This window comes from Hemicordylus capensis, chromosome 8, assembly GCF_027244095.1.
Source record: "Hemicordylus capensis ecotype Gifberg chromosome 8, rHemCap1.1.pri, whole genome shotgun sequence".
Classification (NCBI taxonomy): Eukaryota; Metazoa; Chordata; class Lepidosauria; order Squamata; family Cordylidae; genus Hemicordylus; species Hemicordylus capensis.
The window spans coordinates 10,374,990-10,399,386 of NC_069664.1; the positions used below are offsets into that span (position 1 = coordinate 10,374,990).

Sequence of the window (24,397 nt, forward strand, 5' to 3'; positions counted from 1 at the left end):
GTCTCGCGGCAGCGAGCATGAATTGCTAAGCAGGATTTGCCTTGATTTGCATTTGAATGGGACTGCACCTTATCTATCTATCTATCTATCTATCTATCTATCTATCTATCTATCTATTTATTTATTTAATTTTTCGCATTTAGATACCGCCCTATACACAATCTCAGGGTGGTTAACCATCCATTGTAAGATATTCCCCCTAGGGCGTGAGGCTATAGCTCAGTGGTAGAGCATCTGCTTCCATGCGGAAGGCCCAAGATTCAGTCTGGGAAGGTTGTGTGGTAGCATGCATGAATGGTCCAATTTGCTAAGCAGGGTCTGCCCTGGTTTGCATTTGGATGGGAGACTACATGTGAGCGCTGTAAGGCGTTCCCCTTTGGGATGTGGCCATAGCTCAGTGGTACAGCATCTGCTGACATACAAAGGTGGCGGGTTCAATCCCTGGCAGCTAGGCCTGTGCAATATTGGATCTGGAATACCGGATCTGGGCCGATATCATTGGATATAATTCCGATCTAACATAAGGAAACCTATATGGTGATTCTCGTGGTGATTCTCTTTATTGAGTGGGGGAGAGTAACTGGCCCTATCCACCCCCAGCACAGGACCTCCAGTGACTGTTGCTGGTGTCTATCTTATGTTTCTTTTTAGCTTGTGAGCCCTTTGGGGACAGGGATTCATCTTATTTGTTTGTTATTTCTCTGTGTAAACCGTCCTGAGCCATTTTTGGAAGGGCGGTATAGAAATTGAATCATTAATAATAATAATAATAATAATAATAATAATAATAATAATAAACAACTATTCAACACCAATGAAAGAAAGCAGGCCTACAAGAAAGAACAAGTCAATAACCAAGCAGAAAAATGGAAAAACAAGCCACTGCGTGGTCAATATTCGCACAATATAAGTGGAAAATCAGACACCAGCAAGACCTGGCAATGGCTTAAGAATGGCAACTCAAAGAAAGAAACAGAGGGTTTAATACTGGCTGCACAAGAACAGGCACTAAGAACAAATGCAATAAGAGCAAAAGTCGAAAAATCAACCACAAACAGCAAGTGCCGCCTTTGTAAAGAAGCAGATGAAACAGTGGACCACCTAATCAGCTGTTGTAAGAAGATCGCACAGACTGACTAAAAACAAAGGCATGACAAAGTAGCAGGGATGATACACTGGAACATCTGCAAAAAATACAAGCTACTTGTAGCCAAAAATTGGTGGGACCATAAAATTGAAAAAGTGGTAGAAAATGAAGATGTAAAAATATTATGGGACTTCCGACTACAAACAGACAAACATCTGCCACACAATACACCACATATCACTGTAGTCAAGAAGAAAGAAAAACAAGTCAAAATAATCGACATAGCAATACCAGGGGATAGCAGAAAAGAAGAAAAAGAAATAGAAAAAATCACCAAATACAAAGATCTACAAATTGAAATTGAAAGGCTGTGGCAGAAAAAGACCAAAATAATCCCAGTGGTAATTGGCGCCCTGGGTGCAGTTCCAAAAGACCTTGAAGAGCACCTCAACACCATCGGGGCCACAGAAATCACCACCAGCCAATTACAAAAAGCAGCTTTACTGGGAACAGCCTATATTCTGCGACGATATCTATAACCATTGACAATAAAATTCTGGCATCCCAGGTCCTTGGGAAGGACTCGATGTCTGGATAAAACAAACCAGTCAATAACACCTGTCTGACTGTGTGAACAAGAAATAATAATATTATATCAGATCAGAACTCTCCCAACCAATATGGGGGGGGGGGATAAGAAACTTGGGGACAAAGTGTCTCCAAGCTGCTCCCCACCCAGTTTTTAAGTGCTGCACCTGCGGAATACCACTGGCCCAGGGGTTGCTTGCTGGAGGATTAACCTTGCACCCCTCTCCCCGATTTCACTGGTGCAGCGCTTAAAAATTGGGTCTGGAGCTAGCTTGAGACAAGTGTCTCCAAGCGGGCTCTTGGCCTGGCGGAAAGTCAGATTTCCGGGCAGAAAATCCAACACTGACCCTGACATATCGAAGGGGTCTAAAGACCCAAATCGGACATATTTTGGATCAGATCCAATCCAATGTTTTTGTTTGTAAACAGGCCTACTGGCGACATCTGCAGGGAGGGCTGAGAAAGACTCCTGCCTGAAACCCCAGAGAGCTGCTGCCGCCAGTCAGTGTAGACAAGACTGCAGAGAATGTGTCCCAAAGCTCAAAAGTGGCAACCAGGAAGGCCAGATTCCAAGTTGTCACCAGATGAGTTAGGAACATAGGAAGCTGCCATATCCTGAGTCAGACCATTGGTCTAACTAGCTCAGTATTGTCTTCAAAGATTGGCAGTGGCTTCTCCAAGGTTGCAGGCAGGAATCTCTCTCAGCCCTATCTTGGAGATGCTGCCAGGGAGGGAACTTGGAACCTTCTGCTCTTCCCAGAGCGGCTCCATCCCCTGAGGGGAATATCTTAGAGTGCTCACACTTTTTCCCATTCAAATGCAAACCAGGGTGGACCCTGCTTAGCAAAGGGGACAAGTCATGCTTGCTACCACAAGACCCGCTCTCCTCCCACACTGTGTGCCTTAAAAATTACATTTGTTCATGAGACAGTGGCGGAACTATAATTGAGTGGACGTGTTCTGTGAACAGGGGCCACTCTCTGCCAGGGGCCGCTTGCGACCACAAGACCAGCTCTCCTCTGCAAAGCAGTGGCACTCTTGCAGAAGGCACTCTCCGAAGTTGCCCTTAAGAAAGCTGGTGATCCTGTTATGAGAGCACCACAAATGCATCCTGTTTCCATATGTTTCTCCTGTTTATCTGAGCACTGGCAAGCCTCTGGCGGCAAGAGTGGCAAAATGTGACCCAAAAACTCTGTGCCAACAACAGGTCACTCTTCATCACCCCCAGCACAAGCCTCAGACCTTTGATCTTCCCCTGCCATGTGCCTAGAACCACAGTCATAAGTGACCTGGGCTGTATCCAAACCCCAATTAGCAGCGTTTTAATTAAAACAGCTCTCTGTGCTCCAGCAGCTCCGGCTGGCATGGAGCGCTTTTGCTGACAGTGGCGTCCCTGGCACCAGCGCTGGCAATCTGGGTTCCCTGTGCCACTGACTTTAAAACAGCCTCCATCTGCCGAAGAAGCTGGTATGGTGTTGCTGTCTGAGGGTACACATGCCAGAGAAGACCCAGCTGCGGGGACTCAGAATGGTTTATTTAGGGCTCTTTGCGTTATGACAGGGGTTCTCAAACCTGGGTCCCCAGATGCTGTTGGACTACAGCTCCCATCACCCCCTGCCACAATGGGAGTCCAACCGCATCTGGGGACCCAGGTTTGAGAACCCCTGCAGCACAAGCTGTGCTCTTCACCAGGGCCAGCATCTATCTGATCTTCATATTTGAAAGTTTGTTTCCCAAACTTTTCATCCCTGCACTTCAGGCTCTCTGTGTAACCCACCTTCTGCCCCCGGATTAAAACTGGAGACTGTATCACACTTATCTTTTGAAATATATGTTGGAAGTGAAGGACTATACGCTGTCTCTTGTCTCAATGACATAGGAGGACTAGTGAGTCAGAGGGCTAGAGAGGTCAAGACACTGGTCATCCCTTCTCTGCTACTCTGACACTATCCCTTTGATATGTAGATTGCTAATCTCAGGGCCTTCCTTCCTGCCACTTCATCTTCCCTTCTCTTCCCTTCCTTCTCCCTTGCAACATGCAAGCTCCTCTCTCCCTGCACCATGTGTGCAGGGATGCAGAATCCATCTGCATCCAGATGGATTAGAAATCCTAACTCCTCACTTTCCTATCTAGAATGGAGTTCTCTAATAAATACTCCTTATATTGATTTGAAACTATGAACTGGCTCCAAGTTATTTTACTCTCAGCCTACATGCATGCCTAACCAAATTCCACTGTGTTGTGCCTCTGTGCACTCTGCTATAATGAATAAGGGTTTCTCCTACCAGAGAGAATTCCCAACAATATATACATGTGTTTTCTCAATCGGAACAAAGAGCGCACACTTTCCTTTACCTTATGCTGGTCAAAGACCAAAATAAAGACTATGCTATGCCTTTCTTTACCCCTCTACCAGCAGATGAGAGAGGAACCCATGAGAAGTAGCAGCCCCAAGGCAGAACTGGAATCAGCCCCAGAATTCAACAAGTCTGGGTCTCCCAGGGCCCCCTTAGCTCCCTTCCACTTCTCAGGGTAAGCAGAGCCTCCTTTCCCCAGCGGAACTCCTCAACTGAAATCTGCAATCTTTAGGAAGTCCCATCTCTTCCGTAACATTGACAGTGATTTTTTTGGCAGCTCTGCGCCCCTAGAGATGGAAAAGCGGCGGTCGCATTGCCAGACTTCCAGCTTTCAGGATGTTATCACGCTTTTATTGTCCTGACCATTGGGCCTGCAGTGGCCAAATTTGCAACCATGTTTTAAAAACAGAAAAATTACTATAAAATTCCATACATGTCAGAGGAATGGAAATGAAGTCTGGCAGGAATATCCTCCAAAGAGTACTGTATGGAGAGAATGCGACCATTTGTTCATTGTTACCCTAACCCTGATCCTAACCCTTCCCTCTTTGCAAAAATGCCTTGGAGTTTTACCCTAATCGTTTTGGGGGAAGGGATAAAGACGGCACGGTAACCCAGAGACAGCTGTGAGTGCAAGGATGCTATCATCTCTTTCCCATCTCTAGGGGGTTAGACGTTGCCAGAAACCACTCTGGGCATTCATCCCCTGAGATGGTACTACTGATGGCCAACATTTCTGGGCCTGGCTCACGGGCTCTCTCCATGGACTAACTGGCTGCTCAAGCGACTCATTTTGTCCCTCTTAATTAGGAGGCCCCTCCTTGAAGTGTTCATAGCCACAACAGAAGAGTGGTGCTCCCACAGAGTTCGTGACAAGCCCAGCCTGCATGGCCGCAACAGTAGCATAAAGATCTGCCGCTCCGGAGGCCTGACGTCAAGGAGGTGCTTAAAAATATATATAAAAAATAAAGACTTGCAAGGCTTTTGTGGGGCTCTCTGGCTTTCGCTGAGCCATAAAGGGCCTTGAAGAGCTGGAAGGGACCCAGGGAAGCAGCCACGCCAAACTCCTGCTTTCTGAGACAGGATTTCCTGTGCATAAAGAGCCCTGACAGATGCGTGTCCAACCGAAACCCAAAGGAAGGAGATGCAGCAACCCTCCTTAGGCAGTCAGCCCCAGTGCTGAACGACTCTGATCAGTTTCCCGTTGGCACTTCAGTGTCCTCTGCAGCTTCTTGTGCCTTTCCATGTGGCTAAATTAAATAGCGTGGTAAAAACCGTGGAATAAATTATGCAAGTAACTTGATTCGCAGAATCTATACAGGTTGCAGAATTCAGCTTTCGGCACAGAATGCAGGTTACTTTGCTGGAATACGTGTGTGTGTGTGTATTCTGTAACACGGGTCTTTCTTCAACCACACACACAAGGTGTGTTCACAGCCAGAGCGGAAAAGCCGGGCACACTCCCGATCCGTGGTTGTGAGCACCCCAAAGGTTAAGGGGAGGAGGGGGAAGTGATCGTGTGGGAGGCAGGAGCTCGGTAGGATGGCTTTTTGCTCAAAAATGCTAAGGAGAGAATCTATCTGGGCCGGGCATGCTTGCCCAGGTTCCTCCTCCCACATGATCACTGTCTTGTTGTCTGGGCTGGGAGCAGGTCCAGCGCTCCTTCCCTGGTGGAGTGCTCTTCCATTCCAGGTGGAGATGGTGCATGTTGGAGACACAGCTCCGGCTGCATCGCCTGTTTGCACCTGCGATCCTAGTGCCACTAGAGGCATTGGGAGTATTTTTATTTTTGCTTACATTTATCTCCCGCTCTTCCTCCAAGGAGCCCAGAGCGGTGTACTACATACTTAAGTTTCTCTTTCACAACAACCCTGTGAAGTAGGTTAGGCTAAGAGAGAAGTGACTGGCCCAGCAAGTCTCATGGCTGAATGGGGATTTGAACTCGGGTCTCCCTGGTCCTAGAGATACTGAGGAAGGGTCTCCCTCTTCGTCTCCCCTCTTTTTTTTGTTTTTACATTTAAACCCCGCTCTTCCTCTGAGGCGTTCAGAGTGGTGTACATAGTTATTTTTATCCTCACAACAACCCTGTGAGGTAGGTTAGGCAGAGAGACACATGCCTGGCCCAGAGTCACCCAGTGAGTCTCACAGATAAATGGGGATTTGAACTCAGGTCTTCCTGGTCCTAGTCCAAGACTCTAACCACTAAGCTATGCTGGCTCTCCCTCTGCTCTGGCTTTTTCTGACTCTTTCCCTGATACTCTCGGGGGTCTCTCACTCCCTCCTCCTTGCTCCCTGCTCCTCTGCCCTCTCAGTGAGCCACACGGCTTCCTTCTCTCCTTCTCTGCTCTGCACTATGGAGACAGTAAGCTCAGGGACACAGGCTTTCCTATCCAAGCACGTAACTCCCCCAATAAACCTTACTTGCTTGCTTTTGAACCTTAAATGTCTGTCTCAAGATCCTCTTTAAAGGGCTTGCTCTTCTCACACACGCTTGCTCTGCTATAAGTGGGGTCAACTAAACTTCTCCCTGCCCGCCCCAGTGTCCCCTCGAAGGCATGCTCACATGCCTGCGCCCACAAGTTTTTTTAATGTCTGCTCAGTTAATTATACAACCAGCTCAGGTTGAATCAGGAAGGCCATGCTCAGAATGCAGGTGCACATACACTGCCGTGATACTGCCACCCAGAACAAAAAAATCATTCCAGACACAGATGAAAAACATTAGAGAAATCACAGCTCCCCTCCCAACAGTGAGAATGAACCTACTCTCTTGAACACTGCTGAAGACTCCACTCTTCCCTGCTTTATATCATCATCATCATCATCATCATCATCATCATCATCATCATCATCTACATTTTATATCCCACTCTTCCTCCAAGGAGCCCAGAGCAGTGTACTACATACTTATTCACAACAACCCTGTGAAGTAGGCTAGGCTGAGAGAGAAGTGACTGGCCCAGAGTCACCCAGCTAGTCTCATGGCTGAATGGGGATTTGAACTCGGGTCTCCTCAGTCCAGGTTCACATGATCGAAAACTGTGTAGGGCAAAGCATCCTCCAGGAGCCGTGTTGTGCTCGCGGTTTTTGATCATGTGTGAGTAAAAACAAAGGGAGGTGGGAGGCGGGAGGAGAAGAGATTGTGTGGGAGCCTCAACCCCTCCCACCCTCCTACCCAACATGATCACTTCCCCCTCCTCCTACCCAGGTTTTTACCCACACACGATCAAAAATTGGGAGCACACACAGCTGGGTAGAATGGGACTGCCCTCTCCAATTAACGCTCATGAGAACCTGGCTACTGTGTGCCCTGATTCCAACTGAGCTTCTCCTTCCACTGCTTGAAAATCAGGTTGGCATTTATTCTTTTGGTTAAATGCGAGTACTTGAAAAACAAAATTGTTCTACAATATGTTAATGGGAATTCAGAAATGTTCAAAAAATATCTCAGTAATTGCAGGGGCATGTGAGTGAAATGTCAGGATTTGCATGGCACAATACCCCACTGTTCATGAAGACATATTTCTGTGCACTCATGAACACATACTGACTGCTATGCATTCCTTACCCACTCAGAGATTTAACTCTGGGTACATCCAGATGGAGGCTTATTCCATCATGAATGGTGATTCCTACAGTGGATTTTGTGGTGCCTCCAGATGATGTTCTTAACTTGCGTAGACCCTGCTTGGACCCTGCTTAGCAAAGGGGACAATTCATGCTCTCTCCTGCCAGACCAGTTTTCCTTCCCAGATTGAACCTGGGACCTGCTGCATGTGAACAGATGCTCTACCACTGAGCTACAGCCCCATCCCCTAAGGCAAGGTTTCTTAACCTCGAGTCCCTAGATGCTATTGGACTACAACTCCCATCACCCCCATCCATGCCTTTGTGGCTGGGGATGATGGGAGTCATAGTCCAACAACATCTGGGGACCCAAGGTTACCCTGCCCTAAGGAGAATATCTTACATTGCTCACACATGGAGGCTCCCATTCAAATGCAAACAAAGGCAAACCCTGCTTAGCAAAGGGGACAATTCATGTTCGCTGCCACAGGACCAGCAAAACCTCCCCAATCTCACATCTGGTCATTGCCTTTTGCAGTCCTTGTTAAAAAGTAAAACCCCAAGCCAGTTTTATTGCTATTACAATTTTCTGCCTCTGTTTTCATTTTTATAAATAAAAGCAAATTCCCATTCATGTTTATGATGTATATGTTGTCCAGTAGGAAATATTTCCATATCAGTGAGACTGCGGTTGCCTGAGCTGAACGCTGGCAACAGGCTGTTCCAATTTCTTTGTTAGGATGGTTCCTAAAAGGCGGTCTTAGGTCCATGAATGTTTTACCAACATCTCCTTGCATGCTGCAGTCTGGATGTTGACATTCCATAACATAAGCCTCACTGGTGGAAGGACTGATTTTCTCTGGTGTAATAGACTGCAAGCTCTGGTAATGAAAGTCAAAGAGCACAGCGAAAAAATGGGACTACGACTAAATGTAAAGAAGACTAAACTAATGACAACGGGTACGGCAACCAGCCTCAGAATTGAGAATGAAGACATTGAAGTGGTGGAGAGCTTCTGCCTTTTAGGATCGACTGTCAACAGTAAAGGATCCAGCAGTCAAGAAATACGCCGCAGACTAGCACTTGGGCGGCTTGCAATGAAGGCCTTAGAAAGGATCTTTAGATGCCATGACGTGTCTACACCTACTAAGATTAGAATCATTCGGACAAAGGCTTTTCCCGTGACACTCTATGGATGCAAAAGCTGGAATTTGAAGAAGAAAGAAAGGAAAAGTATTGATGCTTTAGAACTTGGGTGCTGGAGAAGACTTTTGAGGATACCATGGACAGCCAGGAAAACAAACCAATGGGTCATAGAACAAATCAATCCAGAATTTCCACTCGAGGCACAAATGACCAGGTTCAAACTATCGTACTTTGGACACATAATGCGAAGACCCAGCTCCCTTGAGAAATCCATCATGCTGGGGAAAGTTGAAGGAAAGAGAAAAAGAGGATGACCAGCAGCAAGGTGGATGGACTCGATTACGACAGCAATGAATGCACCACTGAGAGACTCTGAAGATCAAGTTGAAGACAGACCATCCTGGAGAGAATCTATCTACAGTATGTGGTCACTAAGAGTCAACACTGACTTGACGGCATATCAATCAATCAATCAATCGGCTCTCTTGCTAGTGTGGCTGGATAGACAGCAGTGTGATCCAAGATTGTCGATTCGTGGTTTCTCACTAAAAGCCTGTTGTGCAAATTAGGTGGATGATGGAGAGCTACCCTGAGAGAGGTTGTTGATACATTTTCCCAGATGTTCAGAATTTTCTGTCTACATACACACATGTATGCAGAGCACACATGCAGTTGTCACGAGCCTGATTCAGACATTATGCCATATGAGTGTACAGATGTCTGTACATATGTTTGTGTGAATGACTGTACCTGTGTTCATTTTAAAAGTGGCCCTTCAAACGCATGGTGCAGATAGGAAGCATACTGCTGGACCTGCGTTCAGCATAACATGTGAATGACTGTGCCTGTGTACAGATCTGTACCTGTGTACACTGTACACTTTCATTTATTTATTATTTATTTACATATTTTTATACCGCCCAAAACGTACGTCTCTGGGTGGTTTACAACAGATAAAAACAACATTAAAACATTAGTTAAAAAGAAAAAAACCCAAGAAATTTAAAACACAATTTAATTTTTTTAAAAAACAATGCTCTAAAACAACATTAAAAACAATCAAAACAGTATCAGTTAAAAGCCTGGGGTGCTGGATAGGCCTACTGTTTTGAGGTTATTCTTGCTGCACCGCTTGCACTGATCCTGCACACAATATTCCCTCCCATGCAGTTTGCAGCTGCTCAGGGTCCCAGTCTGAAAGGTCCGACACCCACAAAACCATTCAAGGGGCAGAGCCCTAAGACGTCCCTCTGGCCCGCGACCGAACATCTGAGGCTGAACTGGAAACCTGCAGTCCTGGAGGGAGCCAGATAACTGCCCGTTCCAGAGAGAGCTCTACAGGGTGAGCTCAGCTCAGCAGTTTAGACAGCTTGGATCCCTGCCAGCGCTAGAGTCATTACTACTTCATTAGCTAGATTAGAAGAGAGAGGGCTGCAGAGGCAATTGCGGCTGCCTGCCGTGTGTGCGCGCGCGTTGATGGTGACATGCTTGTCCCCGCCCCCCCAATTCAAGGCTGCCACCTCAAGTCTTGAATCCTCTGAACCTGCACTGGGGGTCAACTGCACACGGCCCCCTTCATCCTCCCACTGTATCAGCCACCTAGGCGGCCGTTTCCCAGATTTTTAATGCGGCAATCGAGGCATACAGCCGGCGAGGAGGGGAGGGCCTTCAGAGGTCACACACAGCAAGGCCTTGTTCTGAAATTGGATCTGTGGAGCTGCAGGAAGGGGGGGAGTTAGGGAGGAGAGCCGGCCTTGCGGCGGCGAGCATGAATTGCCCCGTTTGCTAAGCAGGGTCCACCTTGGTTTGTATTTGGATGGGAGACTACATGTGAGCACTGTAAGAAACTCCCCTCGGGGAAGAGGTCATAGCTCAGCGGTAGATGCAGAATGTCCCAGTTTCAATCATGCATCTCCAGGTAGGGCTAGGAGAGACTTCTGACTGAAACCTTGGAAAGCCACTACCAGTTAGTGTTGGCGATACTGAGCTAGATAGACCCGTGGCCTGACTCAGTATAAGGCAGCTTCTTATATGAGATGGCGCTGCAGCTCAGTGGAGGAGCATCTGCTTTGCATGCAGGAGGTGAGGAGAGGAGAGCTGGTCTTGTTGTTTGCAAGCATGACTTGTCCTCTTAGCTAAGCAGGGTCCACCCTGGTTGCATATGAATGGGAGACTTGATGTGTGAACACTGTAAGATATTCCCCTTAAGGGATGGAGCCACTCTGGGAAGAGCATCTAGGTTCCAAGTTCCCTCCCTAGCAGCATCTCCAAGATAGGGCTGAGAGAGACTCCTGCCTGCAACCTTGGAGAAGCCGCTGCCAGTCTGTGAAGACAATACTCAGCTAGATGGACCAATGGACTGACTCAGTATGTGGCAGCTTCCTATGTTCCTATGAGGTTCCAGGTTCAATCCCTGGCAGAATCTCTAGGAACAGCTGGGAGAGACTCTTGCCTGAAACCTTGGAGATCTTCTGCCAGTCAGTGTAGGCAATTGTGAGTTAAATAGACCAGTGGTCTGACTCAGTAGAAGGCATCTCCTATGTTCCTAAAGCTCTTTCTTTAATATTTCATTGCAGTTGGGTTCAGCTGCTGGGTAGGAGGAACCTCTCCTATCCAGGTGCTGCTGCACAGGCAATCGCTTCACTTCCTCCCCCTCTGACCCTGGCTTTAAGTTGCAGGCGATGGGCAACAACAGGAGCGTGCTCAGCTCCCGTGGTAGGGTAGGGCGCTTCTCCCACCCTAATCCTGGCTGTTTGAACAAGCCTCAAGTTGAAAGCGTTTTTTAATTCCCCTGAGGATTGGATAGGGATGGCTTGCTTCCTGTCTCCTGCTAGTCGATTCCTGCTGCTATTTTAAGTCTATCTTTTCTTGTTGTAATTTGGCTTCCAACTGTTTCTTTTAGAAAGTTTGTCCAGATTTTATTGTCCGTGCTTCGTCATCTGAAAGATGCCTTGAAAGCTTGAGAGCAGAAAGGCAGGATAGAAGCGGTTTCAGTAAATGGATAAACTTCATGTGCAGAATAGCTTAGTTAAGGAGCGCAGGTGCCCTGGTAGAGGAGCTGCCAAAGCCAAATGACCCCGACCTTGCTAAGAGGCCTGCGTTTGCACGGCTTGGGGAGAGGAAAACGTGGCAGGGTCTGTAACCAGCTGCAAGATTCCTCATCCTGAAAACCCCAGCTTCGATTTTGCTTTTAAAGGCTCTTTTGCAGACTATGGACTTGTCCGTAAACAGCCGTAAACTGGGTAGGGAGCTGTGTGTCCTCTCGGATTTGGGCTGGGATGCTTGTAAAAAGCAAGCTAGGAGGAGAGGAGCTTGATTGTCTGCTAAGCTGCAGTTTGGGAGGTCAGGTTTTCCTCCGACCTCGTTTAGAAGCCGGGGACGTAATCTGGGTAGGATGCGCTCCTCCTATCCAGCTGACAGACGATCACGCTTCCTGCCTCCTACCTTGTTTTCATCTAACACATGATCACAAAACAGGAGTCTCCTACCAGCTTATGGTGTGTGGACTGCAGTCTAATGACAGCTGGGGACCCCCAAGGTAGGGAACTTCTGGTGTAAGAGCAACGACATCCACAAGACATTTCCACTCTATTCAAAGTTATTTACGAGAGCGCCTTCTCCTTCATGAACGGCACCTATTAAGATCACCAGGGGAGATCCGGTTGCAGTTACCATCAACTCGTTTGGCGGCGACCCAAAACCAGGCCTTCTCTAGGGTTGCCCAGATGATCTGGTGCGTGCTCCCAAATGAAACCAGAACCTCCCCATCTCTGGCTGTTTTTAAGCGACTCTTGAAAACGCACCTCTTTTATCTTATTGATGGTCATTTTAATTTGCTGCCTATGATTTAAGGTGTTAATCGTTGCACTTTAGTTTGTAAAACGCCCAGAGATTTACTATGGGGCGGTATAAAAATGTGATAAATAAATAAAACAAATATTTATGTCCCTCAACAGGTGCAGAGTGCAGTGCAGCAAAACACAGAGGATTCAGGGGGACTACGGGTTGTGATTTCTGTCATTCCCATTCTGCAGCTGGGAAACCATTGACGTCTGCCTACTGCCGACCACTTTGGTCATAGCCACCTAATAGCACAGCGGGGAAATGGCTTGACTACCAAGCCAGAGGCTGCCGATTTGAATTCCCGCTAGTACCGATATCGGGCAGCAGCGATACAGGAAGATGCTGAAAGGCATCATCTCATACTGCATGGGAGGGGGCAATGGCAAAACCCTCCTGTATTCTACCAGAGACAACCACAGGGCTCTGTGGGCGCCAGGAGCCGACACCGACTCGACGGCACACTTTACCTTTACCGCTTTGGTCTCGGACAGCAACATGCTCCAGGCAAGATCAAGCCACCGGGCTGCTTGCAAACATATTTCTCTCGTTGTGTATCAGCAACAAGGAGAAGCACTTATCACACCACTGTTCCTATTGTGGCTTGTCCAGAGCTAACCGTATTCGGATCTGTATTCCCATGGGGTTATCTCAGGGACGAGCCCGGAAGGAAGGCAAACTAACAGCATGGGTGTGTGTATCCGCACACACTTCCACATGCTGGTCAGGTCCGCGCTGCTTCCAATGCTATCAGCTCCATGCTGCTTTTCTAGGGGGCGGGGGGGGGGGAGAGAAGCCGCCATACAGAAAAACTCAGTGCGCTCCACGCAGGCTGTCAAGCACAATAAGGACATGTTCCTGAGATGTGGAAATTGCTTCTATGCAGGGCAAGGCAGAGCGGCATATTGCCCCGCCATCGTGGGAGAAGAGTGAGCCGTAGAAGCGGTGCTGTTGGGCTCGCAAGGACTTTGCTGGAAAAAGCCTATTCTTGGCAAAGGGAGGGGAACTGAACGTGAGGGGCTGCTCAGCCGGGGCGGGAAACCAGCCAGGCACGTGCCTAATAGCAGGGCTGAGAGTTCTGCGGTGGAGATTTATAAGGCCATGGGGCCCAGGCGGAGGAATCATTGGCGTGTGTGTGTGTGTGTGTGTGTGTGTGTGTGCCTGGCAAGGAGTGAGGGGCAGCCCAGGGCAAGGCCGAAGGAACGCTTCCCAGCTGGGAGATGGATAGAACGGGGGCGGCTGCGTTATCTGCCCAGGCAGAGGAGACGGGGTAGTCGCCTCCGTCCAGTTTGGGAGATGTGTGGGGTGGGGAAAGGTTGAGGGAGATAACTTTGGCAGGGGAAGCTGGTCATTATCAGCACGTTGTCAAGGTGCACCGGAGGGAGTCTCCCGAAGGAAAGAAAAATGTGTTTCAGTCTATTTCAGGCTTTACCCCAGAGGTAAATCCAGCTAAGGTGAGTCAGCTACGAACCCGAAGGCCTCACCAGGGCCTAATGGGGGTGGGGTGGGGGATGCATAGTTGCTGCCGATCTTTGTCTCACTGGCAACGACAGGAGATCATCATTCCATTCCATGTCTCCTGCCCCTTCTAGAAGCGGCAGCTGAGCCGGGGGTGTGGGGTGGGGTTGGGGGGACAGCAGCAGAAAATGCTCACTGTGATGGTGCTACCTCACACATTTCTCCAGCAACACAGATTAGTGGAACTCACACTGCACGTCTCCCCCTAATGTGCAGGTTGGCCCTCACTCTTAAGGGTCAGAAGCAGGCATGCAGGGGCATATCTAGGGGTAGGGCAGGCAGGGCACATGCCCCGGGCGCCACTTGAAGGGGGCGCCATTTTTCTAAAATTTAAAAAAAATTAAAATGGCTGCTGAAAACAAAATGGCCACCACGCATGCTCAAATGGCCTCTGTGAGGCCCTAGGCCATGCCAGGCCTCACAGAGGCCATTTGAGCATGCCCAGTTGCCATTTTGTTTTCAGTGGCCATTTAAATTTTTTTTTTTAAAAATGGCCACCGCACATGCTGAAATGGTCCCTGCGAGGCCCTAGAGGCCAGAGAGGGGAGGGGAAACCTTTGCAGACACCCCCCCACACACAGCCTTTAGGAAGCCCCCCAAAGGGGCTACAGGTAATTTTTTAAAAATTAATTTTTTAAAAAAAAATTAATATAAGTCACTGTACACATATTCAGTTTGGCACTATGTACAGAGAATCAGATGGGTGTCAGATGTTTGGACAGGGGGTGCAATTTCAGTGCTTGCCCTAGGCACTATTTTCCCTAGATACGCCTCTGCAGGCATGGTCTACAGAGTGCCTGAGGTGTCTGATAACGGTCCCCCCTGAAGAAATCAATTCCGTGGGGGGAAAGGGGGGAATGTCAACCTGACTCCACGGCAGCGCCATTTCAGAACTTGCCTGTTGGTCCTACTTGGGTGCCCTTAATGATGAATAAGTTAGTGAAACATTGGATGAAATAGAAGAGATTCAGATCTGGCTAATGACATTTAATACACCCGAAGGTTCTCCTGCACAAGACTCACTGAAATGAACCAGAGCTGCCCCAAAGCACAGGAAGCTCTACTGTAGAAGCAGCCTGCTTTAGCCCTAATATCCCAGCAGCTCACTGCAAAAATAAAGCAGAAAGAGGGTGTTGGCAGGCTGGCTTATTCTTGCTTGGCTGTCGCTTTGATGGGGAATTTTCTTTCCCTTGGAATCTGCCTCCCCATCACGGTCGATAGATGTCTTATCTTGCCCTTAAGGTAGCTAAATTTGGTGCAGTGGCTGTTAACATCAGACAAGAGTGGATTAAAGTTGTGCGTTAAGTTACTTTTTATATAATTCTGGTTTAGGTTATTTGGGGTTATTAGTATTAGAACTGGATCTTATTGCCTTTATTAGGTTATTGGGATGTTGACACCAAAGATGGTGGTGAAAATGTTATTCACTGTGTTTGTCTGTACTTCTGTCATCTGGTCAGTGACCATAAAAAGAAAGATTCTGATTCTGTCTTTTCCATTTGACCTTACAGCCTTGACATGACTTCATACCTTTTGAAGGACAAGGCCCAGGCCTTAGAGGCCCAGGCGCTCCCTACTGAAATACGACCCTCCCCATCTCTGGCAATTTTTAAAAAGCACTTGAAAACCCACCTCTCCAGCCAAGCTTTTCCAGCTTTTTAAATTTTTAAGTTTTAACCTGTTTTTAATTTTTATATTGCCTTGATTGTTCTAAGATTTTGGTATGTTTTAACTTGTTTTATGTTGTTGTTAACTGCCCAGAGACGAAAGTTTGGGGTGATGTACAAATTTGACAGATAGATAGATAGATAGATAGATAGATAGATAGGATCCAGCTAAGCCTCTTGCCCAGGGAAGAGGTTCCCAAACTCAGGTCCTCAGATGGTGTTGGACTACAAATCCCACCCACCCCAGTCTTTGACAATTATGGAAGATGGGAGTTGTAGTCTAACAACATCTGGTGACCCAAGGTTGGGAACTCCTGGCCCAGGGTCTGATCCCAAAGAGCCAAACAAACAAACCCATCACTATCTCCAGCTCCATCCCAGACATACTTTCCATCAACATGAACACAATCAAGGTGCTTCAGAGTTAGGAACTTGTGCCTCTCAAAGCAACTGCTGATACTTCCAGGAGGAACTGTCAAGAGTGTCCCCAACAGAGGCTCACCTCACACTGGAAAGTTTGGCCTACACAAACTCTTGAAGACAGGCTTCTGCATTACTGCTTGGCTTGGCCCCAGCAAATAAACTGAAGAGAATGGTCCAAGATCTAATGGATCTGAAGGGACTTTAGATTCATTACCTAACCTGCCTTAAGTTGCTCCGGATCTCATCCATCATCACAACAAGTCAGCGAGGTGGTCACATTTATTCTAATGGAGGCACAGAGAGAATGACTTGCTGAAAAGCACCTAATGAACAGGGCTGAGATGGACTTAAACCCGGAAATCACTCTGGCTTCTTGGATTAGGTGCATCTAGCCAACTTTGTGCTAAAGTGGCATCCTCTTTGCAGGACCCCCTTCTCTCCTGCCAGGATGCTCAGCTAATTCAGATGCTTCTGCTAAAACCCCATTGCTATCAGCTCACCACACACACTCCCCCCTCCCCACAACATTCCATGGCTGCCTCTGCACATAACGGCAAACCAGGGGTCCAATGGACCCACAGTTTGCCTCCATTCCCCTTGTGCGCTCCCAGACGATCCCGATCCGCAGTCTGGGAGACTGAACAGGGGGAGGGGACTGGCTGCTGTGGCATGAAGGACAGCCACAGCAGAAAAAGTGAAAGAAGTGGCGGGGGGGGGGAGTGGCAGAAAAAGAAAAAGTGGCAGAAAAGAAAAAGAAAAAGTGAAAAAAGTGGCAGAGAAAAAAAAGTGGCAGAAAAAGAAAAAGTGGCAGAAAAGAAAAAGAAAAAGTGAAAAAAGTGATAGAGAAAAAAAGTGGCAGAAAAAGAAAAAGTGAAAAAAGTGGCGGGGGGGGAGTGGCAGAAAAAGACCAAAATAATCCCAGTGGTAATTGGCACCCTAGGTGCAGTTCCAAAAGACCTCAAAGAGCACCTCAACACCATAGGGGCCACAGAAATCACCACCAGCCAATTACAAAAAGCAACTTTACTGGGAACAGCCTGTATTTTGCGACGATATCTATAACAACCAACAGTATTGATGATGAAATTCAGCCATCCCAGGTCCTTGGGAAGGACTTGATGTCTGGATTGACAAACCAGTCAATAACACCTGTCTGGCTGTGTAAACAAGAAATAACAATACTCTCAAATCCAGCTGGACACAGCAGCAGAATCTCGACAACACCATGCCACTTTGGGACCTGAGGTTTTGGTGGTGAAACCATAGGTTACCAAAGGTTCCAATTCAGGTTTGGGGGAACTCACATTTTGGGCGGTATAAAAACATGTCCACAAGCAGCCCGAGAGGAAGGTCTAAAGGCGGGAGGCCGCACGGGTGCTTTGTATGTGGGCAGCCGGGTGGAATCTGGGACTTGGAGCGAGCTGTGCAGCAAACCCGCCCTCTGAGCCGTGGCTGGCCCAGTGCCTGTGGGCTGCTCCCAGCTACCAGAGGGGAAAATAAAGCTCAACTCTCAGTAACCTCTCTGGCACAAGCGGTTATTATGACACAGTCAGCTGGGGCCGCCCTCCGTCAGGATCCACAGCAAAGAGCGGAGGGAGAGAGGGAGGGAAGGGAAGGAGAGGGATTTCTGCTGGATCAGAAGCCTCCGGGGGACTGGGTGGGTGGCGGGGAGCGGGGCGCGGGGGGAAAGGGTTGGGGCATGAGGCCTTGACATGAGGCAAGATGAGGCTGTTGGTTAGGGCGCCAAGATCTCCCTCCCCATCATCATCATCAGAGCTCTCTGGGACCGATGGGACCCCTCTGCAAACTTTGCAAAGCAAAAAGGCTTACAAGATAGATGCGTGAGGAGAGAAGGCTGCTGGCTCCCTTCTGCCCCCCTCCCTCCCCACCCCCCTGCACTTTCAAAGCTTGCAAGGGCTGCTTTTGAAAGGCGGCTGGCCACCCCACACCAGGGTCTTGGGGCAACACCGCAGTTCTGGCCTGTAAGGGTGGCAGAGCAGGACCTGGCCGGATCCAACCGGTAGGGCACAATCCGCTTGGAAGTTCTCCTACACATGTCCCGTCAGAACAAACGGAGGCTGCACAAGCACACAGCAATGCTCTTGAGCCTATCCTGTGCAGGAGAACTTCCCAGTGGGTCAAAGCCCCTGTGTGTGTGTGTGTGAGCGCATGCCGTTGAGACTAGTTCCAGAATGTCGCAGCCCTTGGAATGAGGAAAATCTTCTACCAGAACTATAATCATCTCCTAAAACATTCATTTGGTGTTTTTTGGGGTTTTTTATTTAAAAAAATAAAAATAAAAAATGCTAATTGGAAGCCTGGCTTCCCTTCCCCGACTTCCTCCTACTGCCTTTCTATAAATACTGACGCCTGGAGAAGGTTTCTCAATGGGGAATTGAGCAGGGAAGATTCTTCAGCCTTGAGAACAAAATAATAATAATAATAACAACAAATAAAAATAATTATAATTATAATACCAAAAAAGCTGTGTGTCTGTGTGTGTACGCACGCCTGTGTGTGAGTGAGTGAGTGAGAGAAAGAAAGAGGGGTGGGGGGAAAGAACTGGAATGATAATCATAACGGCAAGATTTCAAATGGAAATAACACACACGCTTCAAGGTTTCTGGCACGGTGTAGCAGAATGGAAGGCGTTTTTATCAGCAATCGGTTAACCCTCCAAAAGCGTTGCTCTCTGAAATGGCTCATTCCAAGATTTTGCAGAGCAGAAAACAGTATGGGAGAGGTGGCGGGGGGTGGTGGGGTGGTTGCAGACATCCAGGGGAACAGTTTTAGATCGGGGAGCAAAGAGGTTTCAGATGGTGGGGGGGGTGGGGGAGATTTTAAAGAACTGTGGCTGGGGGTGATGGGACTGGAGTTGTGACCTTGCCGCCAAGGTTGGGACATCCCCAATAAAGGGATTTCTGCTTTGAGTCGGCCCTCCCAGGGCACAACCCTGCTGCTTTGAGATGGTCGCACAGAGCTACAGAAGACAAGGCAGGCGAGATACAGGCGCAGGGACAGTCTTCCAACTTTTTGGTGTGCTTTACCGAAATGCAGCCACTGGGCAGGGCTGTGGCTCGGATGTGAGCAGCAGTGCAGGAGGGCAGCAACCTCTACAGGTGGCTCTCCGGACCACAATGGCTGCTTCCCCACCTGAAAGGGAGGAGACCCAGGCTGAGTGTTCCCTCTAACAGGGATTCCCAGATGCCGCTGACTACAACTCCCATCATCCCCAAGCAACGGCTATTGCAGCTGGGGACGCTGGGAGTTGTAGTCAACATCATCGGGGGATCCCTGTTAGAGGGAACCCTGCCCAGGGTGTCCCCATACCCTCCCCTGCAGGGAGCACAGCAATGGAGAGGGGCTGGTTTTGATGGGCAAAATGGCCCGGGGAGAATAGGTTGAGTACCCCCTCTCTATATCCTAACCCTGGACCCTAGAGTTGCCCCCTGCCCCACTGGGAGGTAAGGCGGGGAGTCTGGGGGAGGAGCTGGAGTGGGAGGCACTGCCAACCCCAGCGCCTGGTGAGCCCATGCCATTAGGGAGCCTCGGCCTGGATGAGCCTGGCGACCCCACTCAGCACCTCCCAAGGGCAGGCTCTGATGGCTTCCTTCGATTTGGAGGAGCCTTCCAAGAGGTCCCCGGCCATGATTGGTGCTCCCTGTGGCCCCTGGGGCAGCCGCCGGCAAAATCAGGCAAGGTTCCTTTCAAGAGCCAAAGGTTGCTCCTGGAAGGGGTGGGTCCAAGTCTCCTTGCCTGCGCAGCAGGCTGCAAAACCCAGCAGTCCATTGAGGAGCATGGCTGGAGCAACGTCTCTGTGTGCTGTGCTAACCAGCACCCAGTCCTCCTGATCGACTCTGACCATGGTCCTGACCTGTTGCCCTGGGAGTGCCCAAGGTGTCCCTAGTCCTTGTCGAGTCTATTTCAGGTGTTCCCAACCGGCGGCACTCCAGATGTTGCTGGACTACAACTCCCATCATCCCCAGCCACAATAAATTGTAGCTGGGGGCGATGGGAGTTGTATTTATTTAATTTATTTAAAATATTTCTATACCGCCCCAAACTTGCAATTAAAACCATTTCACACATTAAATCAATTAACAATTAAAATCATTTAACACATTAAAACATTTAAAACCCAATATTAAAAATTAAAACTATAAATCTAATTATAAAAGCCTGGGTGGATAAATGTGTCTTCAGTGCCTTTTTGAAAGTTGCCAGAACTGAGGAGTTGTAGTTCAGCAACATCTAGAGTACCACAGCTTTGGAACCCCTGTGACCATTTCTCCCTGCTAAATGGGCAAAGAGGCACCATTCAAAGTACCGATGCTCTTATATTTAGCAGGGAAGAGAGAGCTGGTCTTGCAGTAGCAAGCATGCATTGTCCTCTTTGCTAAGCAGGGTCCACCCTTGTTTGCATGTGAATGGGGGACAACATGTGAGCATGGGAAGATAATTCCCCTTAGGGGATGGGGCTGCTCTCAGAAGAACATCTGCCTGCTTGCATACAGAAGGTTCCAAGTTCCCTCCCTGCCAAATCCAAGATAGAGCTGAGAGAGACTCCTGCCTGCAGCCTTGGAGAAGCTGCTGCCAGTCTGTGTAGACAATACTGAGCTAGATGCACTGATGGTCTGACTCAGTAGAATCAACCAAATATGTAAAAAAACCCAACCAATAATTTTCCCTCCCACATCTTGTCTCATTTGGCCCTCAATGCCTGTATAAAAGTCTGTGGAAGGAGAAGTGCTCCTGAGACGTGTTCTCTGTACTAGGGATCCCCAGATGTTGTTGACTACAACTCCCATCATCCCCACACAAAGGCCACTGCAGCTGGTGATGATGGGAGTTGTAGTCAACAACAACAACAGCTGGGAATCCCGGCTTCCAGGGACACTGCTCCTGATGCGCCTGACACTGCGCCTGGATAAAAAAATGAATGGTGCAGGGGTGTGCATGGGGACCTCCCTGCAAAGGAGATTCAGGGCCTGAGCTGGGACCCAGGGGTCCTGGCCTGGAGCACAGTACTGTGGAGGAAGCGGCGCCCAGTGTGGGGAGCCGGAAAGTGTCAAGTTCCTTTTCAGCCTAGTGTCTCATTATATAAGGAAGTCACTTCACCTCTCTGTGCCTGCAAAAGGGAGATAAAATGCTTAATGCTTGTTCAGAGCTGTCCGGATTATACAAAAGTGCGGAGAGTTATTCTCCTCCTTTAACCTCTGGAACAGCCCTACCTTCTCCAAAGAGGGACAGGAAGCACAGGGGGCTCCCTCCGGCCACCTCTATGTGCGGTGAGATCAGAGGCAGCCCAGGCCGGCCGTGAGACAAAGCGAGGCAGCAACCTCCGAGGATGGATTTGGGCACCTTTCAAGGAGGGAGGCAGACAGCTCTGGCCCTCGGGGAGGGCATGATCTACAGGGCAGGGGCTTGCTTTTAAATGCAAAGCTGCTCCAAAATGAACACAGAACTCTTGTGCCATTTTCATGCATTTCAGGGAGGCTTACCCAAGAGAAATTCCGGTGAGATTGGGCCCTGGATTGATCCATGCACTGCCCTCACTTCATGGGTATGTTCAGGGGCGGTCCAAGACATTTTGCTGCCTCAGGCGAAAGGACATCGGAGCATAGGAAGTGGCCTCCTGCTGAGTCTATCTAGGACCATCTATGGACCTGTGGACCATCTAGCTCAGGATTTTCTACACTGACTGGCAGCAGCTTCTCCAAGGTTTCAGGCAGGAGTCTCTCCTGGCCCTACCTGGAGATGCTGCCAGGGACTGAACCCCGGCCTGAAAGCAGATGCTCCTTCCACTGAGCTATGGCCCCACCCCCATAGGAACATAGGAAGCTGCCTTATACTAAGTCAGACCACTCATCTATCTAGCTCAGGATTGTCTACATTGACAGGCAGCGACTCTCCAGGGTGGGTTTCAGGCAGGAGTCTCCTTTGGAAACTTCTGCATCCAGATGCTCTTCCACTGAGCTACAGAGTCATCTCCTAAGGGGAATATCTCACAGCAGACGGTGATCACATGCAGTCACCCATCCAAATGCAAACCAGGGCAGACCCTGCTTAGCAAAGGGGAGCATCCATGCTTGCTAGTAGAGACCAGGTCTCCTCCCCTAATTCTCCAATCAACAGGTGACTTAGGACATGCAAATTGTCAATAGCCAGGGAGGTGCGTTAATTCTTAAAGCATGCAGAAGCAGAAGGCCCACGGTTCAATCCCTGGCATCGTCTCCAAAGATCCCTGCCTGAAATCTGGAGAAGCCGCTGCCGATGGATCAATGGCCTGTCTCTGTATCAGCCAGCTTCCTATGTTCCTTTGTACCCAGAATCCCCGAAGCCTTGTTCAAGGCAACCCTAAAGCCTCTAGATTTCTCCCCTGTCTCCGAGTCTGGCCTCTTGGGGTCCTTCGGTGCTGCCATATCTGCTGCATCCATGGAGGGAACCAGACGGGGCAGAAGTTGCCTGTGCGTGGAGGAGGAAGACTGGATAGTTCCTCTCGCCTTTGCCACTGCTCTGTTTCCCTTTGCTGGGACTTGAACTCTCAGCCCCAGCAGGAATAGGTGCCCCAACTCACCACCACCCACCCCCCTGCCGCTCCTAGTGTGCCTTTCCTTTCCCAAGCTCTACAAAGGAAAAGGAGCATTTCCACCTCCCCTCCCAAAGAAGGAAATGGGCTCCTCCAGATCAGCCTGCTTCACAGAGGAGATGCAGCCTTATGGAGATATGGAGCTTCTCAGTTGGCCCACTCCCTTCCAGCAAGGCTTCCCCTGACAGATTCTCAGCAGAAGCAGCAGCTCCCACACAGAGAAGGCATGTAAGGGAGGGAGGGAGGAGAGACGCAAATACTCCATCTCCTAGGGATGCTTATTTTCTCCTAGGGATGCTTATGCCATATTTTCCCAAATCAGAGACAACCCTGAATTCAAGGGAAAAAAAACCACCTTTTAAAAATAGGAGTTAAATACAGGCTATACTATTTACCCAAAAGGAAAAGGATCCTGAATTTAAGACCACCCCCCAATTTGTAACATTGAAGAACTTGGCGGGGGGACCTAGTCTTGGGGGTCAGGTAAATTAATACACAGTACTCTTGAAGAAGTACCACTTTAAGTGGCGCAGCAGGGAAATGCTGGACTAACAAGCAGAAGGTTGCCGGTTCGAATCCCCGCTGGTATGTTTCCCAGAATATGGGAATATATTTCCCAGAATATGGGGAACACCTACACTGGGCAGCAGCGATATAGGAAGATGCTGAAAGGCATCATCTCGTATACTGCACGGGAGATGGCAATGGTAAACCCCTCCTGTATTCTACCAAAGAAAACCATGTGGGTGCCAGGAGTCAAAATCAACTTGACAGCACACTTTACTCTCCAAGAAGCACAAGCCAATGTTGGCCATTCTCCAAGATGCAGCAAAAGCTCAGGCCACCCCTTAGCCTCCTCTCCTGCTTCTGAATCCCGCACAATTGCTAATGTGCGCTTTTCAAGCCTCGGAGAGAGAAGCAACAGCAAGCATCACCCCGGGAAGCTTCTTCCCACTTTTCACTGGCACCAATCTGTTGGACTGCAGGCCTGCTGCAAGGCAGCAAAAGCCAACTCTGCTTGGTTCCAGCAAGGGGTCGCTCTGTAGATTGTCGGCAGATGTTTGTATTGGGTGGCTGCTAAGATGCCGTTACTTGGCTGCACTGTCTTAGGAACAGTTATATTATTTGAATATTTAATGTTTTGGGTTGTAATTGCTTTTTAAATATCTTGTTAGCCTTGGACAGCCAATGGCTGGAAAGGTGGGATTTAAAAAAAATGTTTTGGCTGGGAAAAAGCTATGCAGACACCCAACCGTTAAGGGACCAGGGGAATCTGCCTTCCAGGAGCATCCTTAGGGGGTGGCCCATGGAGCATGGCCCCCAGCCCTGAATCTCATCAGCCACATGACCTCTTCCAGGAAAAAATGCTGGAGGCACCTGCACGGAGCAAGGGAGAGAGCTCCCATCCTCACCTGTTGCTTCCACCTTGATAAAATCAGAGACTTTTATAAAATATATGTAATTATTTTTGGTGGGGAGGGGCATGATTGAATTTAATTTTCAGAGCGGGTACCTGGAACTTCTAAGTACCTAGCAACACCCTCATCCTGCATGCTGTCTCTTTCTCTCTCCTCCCTGCCAACCCATCTCCATGGTGGCAGCCCCTGCACAGAA

At 48.8% G+C, this 24,397-nt stretch overlaps 1 protein-coding gene and 1 long non-coding RNA gene across 5 annotated transcripts in view; one reads left to right on the top strand and one right to left on the bottom strand.

Annotated features, from left to right (window-relative positions):
• The window catches only part of FAM178B (family with sequence similarity 178 member B), a 180,874-nt gene that overhangs the window by 65,384 nt on the left and 91,093 nt on the right, over positions 1-24,397 (bottom strand). The window lies entirely within an intron of this gene.
• On the top strand, positions 13,718-15,841 carry LOC128334018 (uncharacterized). Its single transcript, XR_008311156.1, has 2 exons — positions 13,718-14,040; positions 15,616-15,841. It is a non-coding gene; the product is annotated as an uncharacterized LOC128334018 (long non-coding RNA).